At 38.3% G+C, this 11,545-nt stretch overlaps 1 pseudogene; it reads left to right on the top strand.

Moving 5' to 3' along the window:
• The first annotated feature begins 1,750 nt into the window (after positions 1-1,750).
• Positions 1,751-5,792, top strand: LOC130549686 (GTPase IMAP family member 3-like; annotated as a pseudogene).
• The last annotated feature ends 5,753 nt before the right edge of the window (positions 5,793-11,545 follow it).

The raw sequence follows: 11,545 nt of genomic DNA, 5'->3' as shown, positions 1-11,545 counted from the left end.
CACACATACAGTAACAGACAACCACACTAAAGAAATACACATATATGATTGCATTTTCATTTAGCTTAACTAGTTTATTATTTTCAGCCATTAAAAGGCACATTTATTAATTTCATTTGGTCAGTATAACATGTGTTAATGTGATCTTATAATTTATGTATTTCACGTCACTGACGTTTACCAGTTTTGACTATTTTTACCATAAAAAATAGCCCAAAAATAACCATCAGGGAACGTTACTTTCTGGTTATTTTCTGGTTGCAAAAAAATAAACAATAAATAACCATCAGAGAACGTTATTTTCTGGTTGCAAAAGAATAACCAGAAAATAACCATCAGGGAACGTTACTTTCTGGTTATTTTCTGGTTGCAAAAAATAACCATCAGAGAACGTTATTTTCTGGTTACAAAAAAATAACCAAAAAATAACCATCAGAGAACGTTATTTTCTGGTTATTTTCTGGTTGCAAAAAATAACCAGAAAATAACCATCAGAGAACGTTGTTTTCTGGTTATTTTCTGGTTGCAAAAAAATGACCAGAAAATCAGGGAACGTTATTTTCTGGTTATTTAAAACAAACCAGCCTGCAACGTTCTGGGAACGTTATTTTCTGGTTGCAAAAAAATAAAACCTGAAAAGAACGTTCTTAGAACGTTATTTTTTGGTTCCCAAAAAATTACCAAAAGGGAACCAAAAACTAACGTTAGGGGAACGTTCTGTGTTTGCTGGGTAGGTGTTACGACCTCAGATGGAATCTTAGGGGTTGAGGTGGCAACATTTAAATTGAAAGAATTTTGAGGGTGTGTGTGTATGCGGTGGTGACAAATGATACCACTGAATAACGTTTAAACAATTTATTAAACAAAATGTGTAAATAGTATAGTATAGTGAATATAATAAGTTAATAAGGAATAACAAAATGTCATTAATAAAGAAGAAACAATAATATACACAAGACCAAGGAGAGAAAACAGAACGAGAGTGCTGCCAAATCAATCAACAAAACAGGAAAACTAACTAGTGAAATGCCCTCTAACCTAAACTCATAACAAAGAAACATAAAAAAGCAGCGGGTCTTCAGCGTATAAACGCCCTACATAACCTGTTCTTACTAGCCCGCACAAAACATACATGGGGTGGCACTCACTCCTAACTAGTGCGACTAACACAAAAATGGAACAAACCTACGTGTGCACAATGTATGTCGCGCGACGTCTCTCTCTCTTCAGTTTCTCTCCCCAAAGTTACATAACAGTAACGATAAATCGTAAGACAAAACACAATAGCTGTTTCGTCTCCAGAAAAGAAACCACTCTCCCAAGCGTTCATTCCGGCGTCCTTTTAAAACCGGAACTCGACCGACGATTGGCGGAGATCCATGACGTCATTATTACAGCCAGGAGATTGACTTGTTTATTGGACCAATGGCAGAACAATGGGCGGGACCTGCGAATTGACAGCAGAGATGGAGAGAAAAAGAAACAAAGAGACAAAAATAAAAAATAAAAAATAAAAAATTCTTTAGGACCTAAAGAATAAAAGAACTAGTGAAGTGAAACTTTAACAAGCTCAAAACTGCTGCTGGGTCCTGATCAACAGAAACACAAGCAGACAATAACACAAATATTTCACAACCTACAGAAAATTATAACAAGCTGCTCTAATTTTCACTCACATTCTTTCACTCGGATTTAAGACACACATTTTTTTGCGGTTGCGGTACGCATGCGCGACACATGACAAACGTCATCGCCGTCGTAGATTGTCCGTACAACCGTCTCACGCACGTACTAAACTACAGTGAGGTGAAATGTTCATTTAAATTGTGAGCTTCGACAAGGATATAACAACAAACTAGGGTGAACATTTGCTGACTGAGATCTTCCGATAGGAGGAGTTTATGACTCTAGAATCACAATCGAAAGTAAAACTGCTTCTGTCTGACATTTTGTGGAAGCTGTAAGAGAGAAGACATTTTACATCGACCTCGGTAAGTGTGAAGTTTATGTTCACAACAGACTGAAAAAGTTAAGAAGGACCTGAACTTGATACGTGTAGTTTTTGGTTTCTAGTTAATAATCGATAACTGTACAAACTATTGTGACGCAGCGTGGTGGAGAACCGCGACGAAAGTAACAAAGCGATTTTCTCACATCATGACTACATTTGCATTCCAAGCGCTTTGACAGCATGTTCAGCACGCGACCCTTGAAGGTGATACTGAATATCACGTGCTTTCGTCATCGTTTCCTGTGGTTAGGTCAAATCAAATGATACTACCAGTATTAACTAAATATGTAGAATGATTTAACAACGAAAATACATCAGATTCCCGTAGCAGTATAAAATAAACAGGTATGATTATTTTATAGCGCAAAAAAATGACGAAACATTGATGTGCGCATGCCTGTAGGATAATCTGACGGGAAGGATGAAATTTCAGGACTCCTGTTGTCAGACTCTGTAAGTAATATGGTGGACTTAATTAACATTGCAGAATTATCACAGGTAATGAAATGACTATTTTTGGTCAAATTTCTATTTATTGTACAGTTTTATAATGCTTATTGAAGCTATAAGTTATTAAGCCCAAAGCGTGAATGTTTTCTCCTCCCTTCTCGGTTTACAATTCTAAATGCTCACTTTTGTTTAGACTTGTATGTTGATTTTGGACTTTATATTTGATGTAATAAAACAAGAGTTTTTAGCAAAGTCTAGTCACACCTTTTTTGTCTAGGAAATTATTCATAAGTAGGTTCATAAGCAGTCATCGCCCTTAGACTCAAAACAGGGTAAAACGTGAATCTTTGACTCAGGCGTGTTACATGTCATGGTCAGTAAAGTGTCATTTACAAACAGTTCAAATACATCACCCTACATTACACTGACATGTTTAGGCTTTTATGTCATTCTGATGTCTGTTTGCTGCTTAGACTGCACTGGCCTTTACGGTTTAATGTTTGTTGTTTTATTGGCTTTGCAATGTGTCTTTAAAAGGTCCTTAGAAACATTTGTTTCTAAATTGTGGTGTTCTAGAATGATTTGTGCATCAATAAGCTGGTGTATTGTGTTGACAGCCTGGTGTTGTGGGCTGCTCCTGGTGAAGAAGTCCAGGGCCACTCTTTAGTCTGAGTGCTGCTTTCGTCCCTGCTCCCCCCTATGTCAAGGGACTGTTCAACTCACGAGGAAAAACTGTGTGTGATGTCTTTCAAATTCAATTTAATAAAACTATTTTGAAGCATTGTTGACACAGAATAAAGTCAGTGCTGAAAATAAAGTCTATGTAGTTAATTTTTTACACACGTACATTCAGTTAGACATAATGAAATTAATTTAAAAAATTAGCTATTCGTGCAAATTATATACATTACATAAATATTTATATACCTGAACTCTTATTGTTTTATATTTTTACTGTAGATTTGTTCATAATTAAACAGCGTGATTTAAGCAAACAGAAAGGATCCTCAAGATGCATCAGGTGAGTGACCCCTCTTTGTAATTATAGGCTATATATTTGTGATGGATGACAAGTTATTGTTGTTCTGTAATGACAGGATCCTGTATTGTTTTGTTTTTATTTAGAATAAAGTGTTGATGAGTGATGATGAAGATGAACGCCGGCTGCTGTTGATGGGCAGAACTGGAGTAGGAAAGAGCCGAACGGGAAACATCATCTTCAATGAAAGTGTATTTCTCTCAGAACTGAGTTCTTCATCTGTGACGAGAGAATGTCAAACACACACTGATGGCGTTAACAACAGAAGAGTGACCGTCATAGACACTCCAGACTTCGTCTACTCCACCAACACTCGTGATGATCTTAACTCACAGCTGAAGAGAGCTCTTGATCTGTGTGCACCAGGTGCTCATGCCGTCCTGCTTCTTCTGTCTTTAAACACGTTCACACAGCAGGAGCTGGATTATGTGACTGGCTTTGAACAGAAGTTTGGTGAGTAGGTCCTCAGATATACCATAGTTCTCTTTATTAATGCTAATAAAACACACAAGAGATCATTAAAGGAGATGATCAGGAAAAACAACAGACTGTCTGGTTTGATCAATCGCTGTGGTCAAAGATACCTTGAGTTTAACATCAGTGATCTGTCAAACAGACCGCAGGTCTCTCAACTGATGGAGAAGATTGACACACTGGTGTTTAATAACACAAACACCTGCTATACTCCAGAAATGCTGCTGGAGAATGAAAGAAGAGATGAGAAAAGAAAGACAAGAGAGATCTCAGAAGAGCATCATGAAGACTTAGAGAGAGTCAGACAAGAGATGAAGAGACAAGAGGAGGAATTAGAACAGGCCATTCAAAATGCAGCTCTAATCAGAAAAGATCCTGAGCAACTTGAGCAGGAAGAAAGTGTGGAAGAAAACGTTCAGAGAGAGGAAGAGAATGAGAACATAATGACACGGTTGAAACGGACTTGCAGACAGAATGGTCGTTACATACTCTGTGGATCTCTTGTTTTGTGTTTTACGGGTTGTTGTTGTAAGAAAGTGTTCCGATTTTGCAGACTATTTGTTTTTCTTTGGGATAGATTCTGGCTGGCCAGCAAGAGGGCCATTATGTAGAAATGTAAAACTATCACATGGCCTGAAACTTCATCCAGTTCATCTTGTCTTGCAGAAAATATTTACAGTGAAAAGATGCGTGTGTGTACAGAACAGTATACAGTATGTCACACACATAAAGTTGTCCATTGAAGAAAGGTGCCCAGCTCACTTCATGTCTGACATCTGACAGTGTTTGTTCTTTGAAGCAAATCTTCCTTGTTTGTTGGTTAAAATGTTGAATATATATTACTATGATATGCAAATGATCTAAAATGTGTATTTTGATAGATTGTAGGATTTGAATTTCTTAAAAGCAACCTATTTGTGTGTATTTCCTAAAGATGATTAAATTCGGACGTGGGAGTACAGACATACAGGTGCATCTCAATGAATTAGAATGTTGTGGAAAAGTTCATTTATTTCAGTAATTCAACTCAAACTGTGAAACTTGTGTATTAAATAAATTAAATGCACACAGACTGAAGTAGTCTTTGGTTCTTTTAATTGTGATGATTTTGGCTCACATTTAACAAAAACCCAACAATTCACTCCCTCAACAAATTTGAATATGGTGACATGCCAATCAGCTAATCAACTCAAAACACCTGCAAAGGTTTCCTGAGCCTTCAAAATGGTGTCTCAGTCTGGGTCTGTAGGCTACACAATCATGGGGAAGACTGATGATCTGACAGTTGTTCAGAAGACAATCATTAACACCCTTCACACGGAGGGTAAGCCACAAACATCCATTGCCAAAGAAGCTGGCGGTTCACAGAGTGCTGTATCCAAGCGTGTTAACAGAAAGTTGAGTGGAAGGAAAAGATGCACAACGAACCGAGAGAACCGCAGCCTTGAGAGGCTTGTCAAGCAAAATCCATTCAAGAATTTGGGTGAACTTCACACGGAATGGACTGAGGCTGGGGTCAAGGCATCACGAGCCACCACACACAGACGTGTCAAGGAATTTGGCTACAGTTGTCGTATTGCTCTTGTTAAGCCACTCCTGAACCACAGACAACGTCAGACGCGTCTTACCTGGGCTAAGGAGAAGAAGACATGGACTGTTGCCCAGTGGTCCAAAGTCCTCTTTTCAGATGAGAGCAAGTTTTGTATTTCGTTTGGAAACCAAGGTCCTGTCTGGAGGAAGGGTGGAGAAGCTCATAGCCCGAGTTGCTTGAAGTCCAGTAGCTGCGTTTACATGGACACATCGGATTGAATTTATTCAGATTGCGCAATCTGAATGTAGTGTTTACATGAAAGGTCAATAAAGTGATCTGATTGATGTGCGTGTTTACATGACTGTTTATAATCTGATATAATCTGCTGACATGCGCACACTGCACAAGTGTTCAGCTAAATACCCACTAAAACAGTGTTTTAAAGCACATCTTGTGTATATTTTATTTTACAAACGGCACGAAAAAATGTGCAGTTTATAAAAGCAGAGATATGTCTCATGCCAATGAAGCACGAGCACATCTGATGTGGTTTTACATTTACATTTATGCATCTGGCAGACGCTTTTATCTAAAGCGAATTACACCTGCACAATGTGTTTCTAGTCAGACGAAGTCAAACAAAGTTAGATGGAGATCAAGTGAACTCTAGACAGAGTTAGAATGGGCATCTGAATGCAACCATGATTTTCTCTTTACAATAAACTTTTTCTAAAATTCTAAAAAAGAGAAATTCTAACATCACTTCGTCTCTGTGGAGCGAAATTTGTGCCAAAACTTAACAAACAAATCCAGCGTTTTGCAAACAAACGCAACCTTTTATGCAAAAGAAACTAAACTCTGAAACAAACAGAAAGCGTTTTACAAATACATAATGCAATTCGAGAGAAAATTCAAAGGTGTAACATATAAATGTACTGTGTTTAAGTCTCACCTCTTTATGAGATTCTCTCAGCTTGATTTTCTCACAAATGTGACCGTGCAGATTTTCTCAGTTATGCAACTTCTCCCAAAACAGCACATAGTTCAATTGTTTGACTTACATTTATATTACAGTTTTTTTGTGCTGGTTTATTTTATTGTAAAAAATTGCCCAATTAGCTTGAAATAGACAAAAAATAGCAGCATTCATTTTAAACCTAAATAGGCTAATTGTCAGGATCCTGTGTTTTCGAGCCTTGTGGACAGGGTCGTGACCAGTGTTGGGTAAGTTATTCTCAAAAAGTAATTAATTACTAGTTACTAATTACATTAGTAGACTAGAATACATATTCAATAGTGTAATTAGATTACTGTACAAATTACTCTCTCCAAAAAGTATTTAGTTACTTATTACTAATTACTTTCTATATCCTATATCAGGGGTATTCAATTAAAGTTCCAAGAGGTCCAGTCTTTATACTTTCTTCCAAACGGAGGTCTGGACAATATGATTTTTTAAATAACAAAAAATTAATATTTAATCAATTTAGCCCACTTGGATATATATATATGAGTTATGATCTTTTATCAGGCCATTTATATTATATTTTGATATCCACAGTATGTATGTATTGTAGGCTCTGTGGCTTTAGGGGAATGCCCTCTTAATAGAAGTCTGATCATTAATATTTGTAAATTAAAAAGCTACAAACAACAAATTTTATGTAAGAATTAAATTGCTCTCATCATAAACAGAAAACATTACTTACTAAATTAGCCTTTCCATGCCTTTCATACCAGAACTACTTCTATCTTTAAATTAGTCCCAATTAGAACAAAATGTGATCCTGCTGGTGAAAACCCAGCGAGTCTTTTTACTGTTTTCTACATAAAATCATCCTACAGAATATTCTGTGAAAATACAATATCTTCAATATTGACTGAATAATGTCATTTCAAAGATTAAAATTTTAGTTAATGCTTGAAATTAATCTTTGATGCTTGTTATTTAATAATTAATTCGTTTATGAGACTTTAGCCTGGGTTTTCACAGGGACACAAATGTTTACATGCTGATCAATAATGCTAATGATAAATGTAGGCTAGATAAAAACGTTCATATAATATCACAAATCTGGTTGAAAGGTTGGAGACATGTAGCAAACAGTAAACAGACAGAAACAAATACTTTAATATTGATGCATTTTGTTTACTGTTGTGTGTCCATTTATCTGCTGTGCGTGTCTGCACTGTGTTGTTAAAATAATCACGTGTCTGCTGCTCTTCATGCGGCGCGTCTTTGGCGGGAGAAAAGCAGCGCACGCGGAGCGGAAAGGGTTCAAATGAAGCGCGTTTATAGCTAAAAGATATCACAGGATACAGCGACAAAAGATCAATTACATAAATGTCCCTGAGTACGCGTGATGTGATTCTCCGTTGTGTAGACGCGCGGCTCAATTTAAACAACTGAAAGAGTCAAAATTTTAAATGTCTCGCGGTCCGGATGAACGAAGCAAAGGTCCGATCCGGCCCGCGGTCCGCCAGTTGACGATGCCTGCCTACATCAACCTTGATTAGTTAAGTGATTCAAGGATAGGCATGAAAGGGCTCTTTTAATTCATTCAAATAAATAATATTAAACTACATAAAGTACTCTTATTAACTGACCAAAGTATTACAAATGTGAGAATTATAATTAAAGCACAGATTTTAAAGTTAGACTTTGAATTTTGATGTCAATTCCACTATTACACACATATATTACACAAAGTATTTAGTTTAAATTAATTCAATTCAATTCATTTTATTTATATAGCGCTTTTCACAATGTGCATTGTTCCAAAGCAGCTTTACAGGAGCAAATAAGAAAAACACAGAAAGGTAAAACACAGCACAGTGCATGGTGTTTATAGACCAAGCAAGATCATTATAATAAATAATATCTAATAAATAAATGAATAAATAAATAAATAAATGCAGTCTCCCGGTGAGCAAGCCAACACTGCACTGCTCTGCTGTGGCGAGGAACCCAAACTCCAATGATGAATAATGAGAAAAAAAACCTCGGGAGAAACCAGGCTCAGCCGGGAGGGCCAGATCTCCTCTGACGTGTCATAGCTGCACTCAGTGACCCCGACCAAAGCCACCGAGCAACGTCCACGAAGAAAAGGGAGAGCCCACGAGCCGCGACCCAGGAAGCCCCACCCGCCGAAACCGTGCAGGTCCAACCCGGTCTCATTCCGCGATCAACAACAGACAACAGAGGAACAACCAGGGAAAAGTAGTAATGGCATAATTAACTTTATTCCTCTGTTGTCCGACATCGACCACAAAACAAGACCAACCAGACCAGACCCACACAGTCCCAACAAATGAAACGCCCCGAACCACAACCAACAAGCCCCCCCACTCCCTACAACACCCACCCAGCTACCTCCAATCAAAGTCACTGAGTGCAGCCATAACTTCAAACTGCTGTCATGTGATGCAAGTTTAGCATTAAATACCAAGTATTGTAAATTTAGCATTTATGTGACAGGTAGTCCGTCTTTGCTCTCGGTTGGGGATGGAATTGTCTGAGCTGGGCCGGCCAGATGGTCGCCTTTTTCTTGGGTGGTGATGGAATTGCCTTGGATGGAGCTGGGATGGTCAGTCAGTCCACAGGTTCTCGCAGGAGGATGGTACGGGATTTTCCGATGTAGCTGGCGTAATCTCTAGTTGTGGATGGGCATATGACGTTCATCTGGGCCTGGCGGAATCTCTCCCTACCTCGGGATGGGCATCCCGAGGCGAGGGCAGAAAGAGAATAATTAGCGTAGCTGCTGTTCATTAGCTATGTGTTAGTGAATGCTTGGCTGAAAAGATGTGTCTTTAATCTAGATTTAAATTGGGAGAGTGTGTCTGACCCTCGAATAGTATCGGGAAGGCTATTCCAGAGTTTAGGTGCTACGTATGAGAAAGCTCCCCCCCTTTGGTGGATTTAGTTATTCTAGGTGTTGAGTTTTGAGATCTTAGAGAGCGTGATGGGTTGTAGTGTGGTAGAAGCTCTGTTATGTAGGTAGGGGCTAAACCGTTTAAGGCTTTATAAGTATTAAAAGAACTTTAAAGTCAATACGATACTTAATGGGTAACCAGTGAAGGGTTGATAACATGGGGTTATGTGATGGTATTTTCTGGACCTGGTTAGAACTCTGGCAGCTGCTTCGAACTAACTGTAGTTTGTTTATTGATGTGCAGGACAACCACTAAGAGTGCATTACAGTAGTCAAGTCTTGAGGTCACAAATGCATGAATAGCTTCTCTGCTCAGCCACACATAAAATATTTCGCAATTTGGCAACATTTCTAAGGTGGAAGAAGGCTGTTTTTGTGACATTTGAATGTGATTTTTAAATGACAGGTTGCTGTCTAATATAACGCCAGGTCTTTAACTGTATTTGTTGGAGTAACAGTGCAGCCTTCAATTTGCAGGTATAATCCGAAATATTCTGCTCACGTGTCTTTGGTCCGATAAGTAATATTTCTGTTTTATTAGAATTTAAAAGAAGGAAATTACAAGTCATCCAATGCTTTATATCGTCGATGCACTCTGCCAATTTGGATAGTTGGAAGGAATCATCTGGTCTTGATGAGATATATAGCTGAGTATCATCTGCATAACAGTGGAAGCTAATTCCATGTTTTCTAATAATGTTTCCAAGGGGCAGCATGTATATGGAGAATAGCAAGGGTCCTAAAACCGATCCCTGAGGTAATCCATAATTTACTTGCGTTAGATTTGATGATTCCCCATTTAAGTGGACAAATTGATGTCGGTCTGATTAGTAAGATTTGAACCATTGTAGTGCCTGTCCCTGAATACCGGTATAATTGTGTAAGCGATCTAGAAGTATTTTATGGTCTACAGTATCGAACGCAGCACTAAGGTCAAGCAGGACTAGGAGTGAGATGTTACCTTTATCTGATGCTATAAGCAGGTCGTTTGTAGTTTTAACTTAACTTTTTCAAAGGAAAAGTAATTAAATTACAGTAACTAATTACTTAGTAACTACTTACACCCAACACTGGTCGTGACAGTACCATGTCTTGTGTGTGTTACGTCTTGTGTGGGGGTACGTGGCAGTTTGTTTTGACATTGCGCCGTGTGTCCTCCTGTCTCTTGCCTTGGCCCCGCCCCCCTTGTTTGCCGGTAATCTCCCCGTTAGTGTTTATCCCCGTCACCTAGCCGTCACCCTCCCTGCGTCATCATCCCTTGTTAGTGTTCCCCTTTATAAGCCCAGTGAATTCCTCGTCCTGTGTCAGATCATTGTTGTATTTGCCGTTCCTTGTCTTGCCCTGCGTTACCCTCATCTGGAATTTTGTCCTTGCTGTGATCCTGCCCTGCCATGCCCTGTCCTGTCATGTTTCGTGAAGTATACGTTTTTGTTTCTTTTTGAGTCCTTGAGTTTATTCCCCCTCGTGGGAACTGTTCTGTTTGTTTTATTATTAAGAATTCCTGTTTTGCCCCAAAAGTATTTTTTGGTTATTTAGCTGTCTGCGTCTGGGTTCTCTGTCCGCAACCCTGACACTAATGGCAACCAAACAATGTAGATGACTGACTGAATCAACTGCCAGGACGATTTATTTGCTTTTTCATCTTTTATAGCCTAGAAAACTCTCTACTTTAATGCCATAGTGTTTGACAAAATGTTAAATACTTTTATCTATGAGTTGCTATGGATAAATCAAACATATGTATCAATGCAACTTTCATGCAGAAAAATCACTAAATACCGAGTCGCATCTCAGAAAGAGCGCAAAATACTATACAGAAATCTTACTAAAAAATTGACATATAAACCAGGCCCGGTTCCTGCCAGGTGCAGAAGGGTGGACTAGCAGATATCCTGGGTGGGGATATACCCCAACCACACAGACCGTATAGCTGCAGACAAAATTAAGAGTCCATTTCAAAAGTATTTTCCTTTTTTTCTGATAAAAATGTGTTTTGGTAAAATTATCATTTTTGTTTATTTCTGTGAACTTCTGACAACATTTCTCCCAAATTTCATATAATTTCTTTTTATTTATTTGGAGAAAATGAACTGGAGAAACAGAAAGGA

The sequence above is a fragment of the Triplophysa rosa genome, unplaced genomic scaffold, assembly GCF_024868665.1.
Source record: "Triplophysa rosa unplaced genomic scaffold, Trosa_1v2 scaffold148_ERROPOS969806, whole genome shotgun sequence".
NCBI classification, from domain to species: domain Eukaryota; kingdom Metazoa; phylum Chordata; class Actinopteri; order Cypriniformes; family Nemacheilidae; genus Triplophysa; species Triplophysa rosa.
This window is presented reverse-complemented; position numbering and strand designations above follow the sequence as displayed.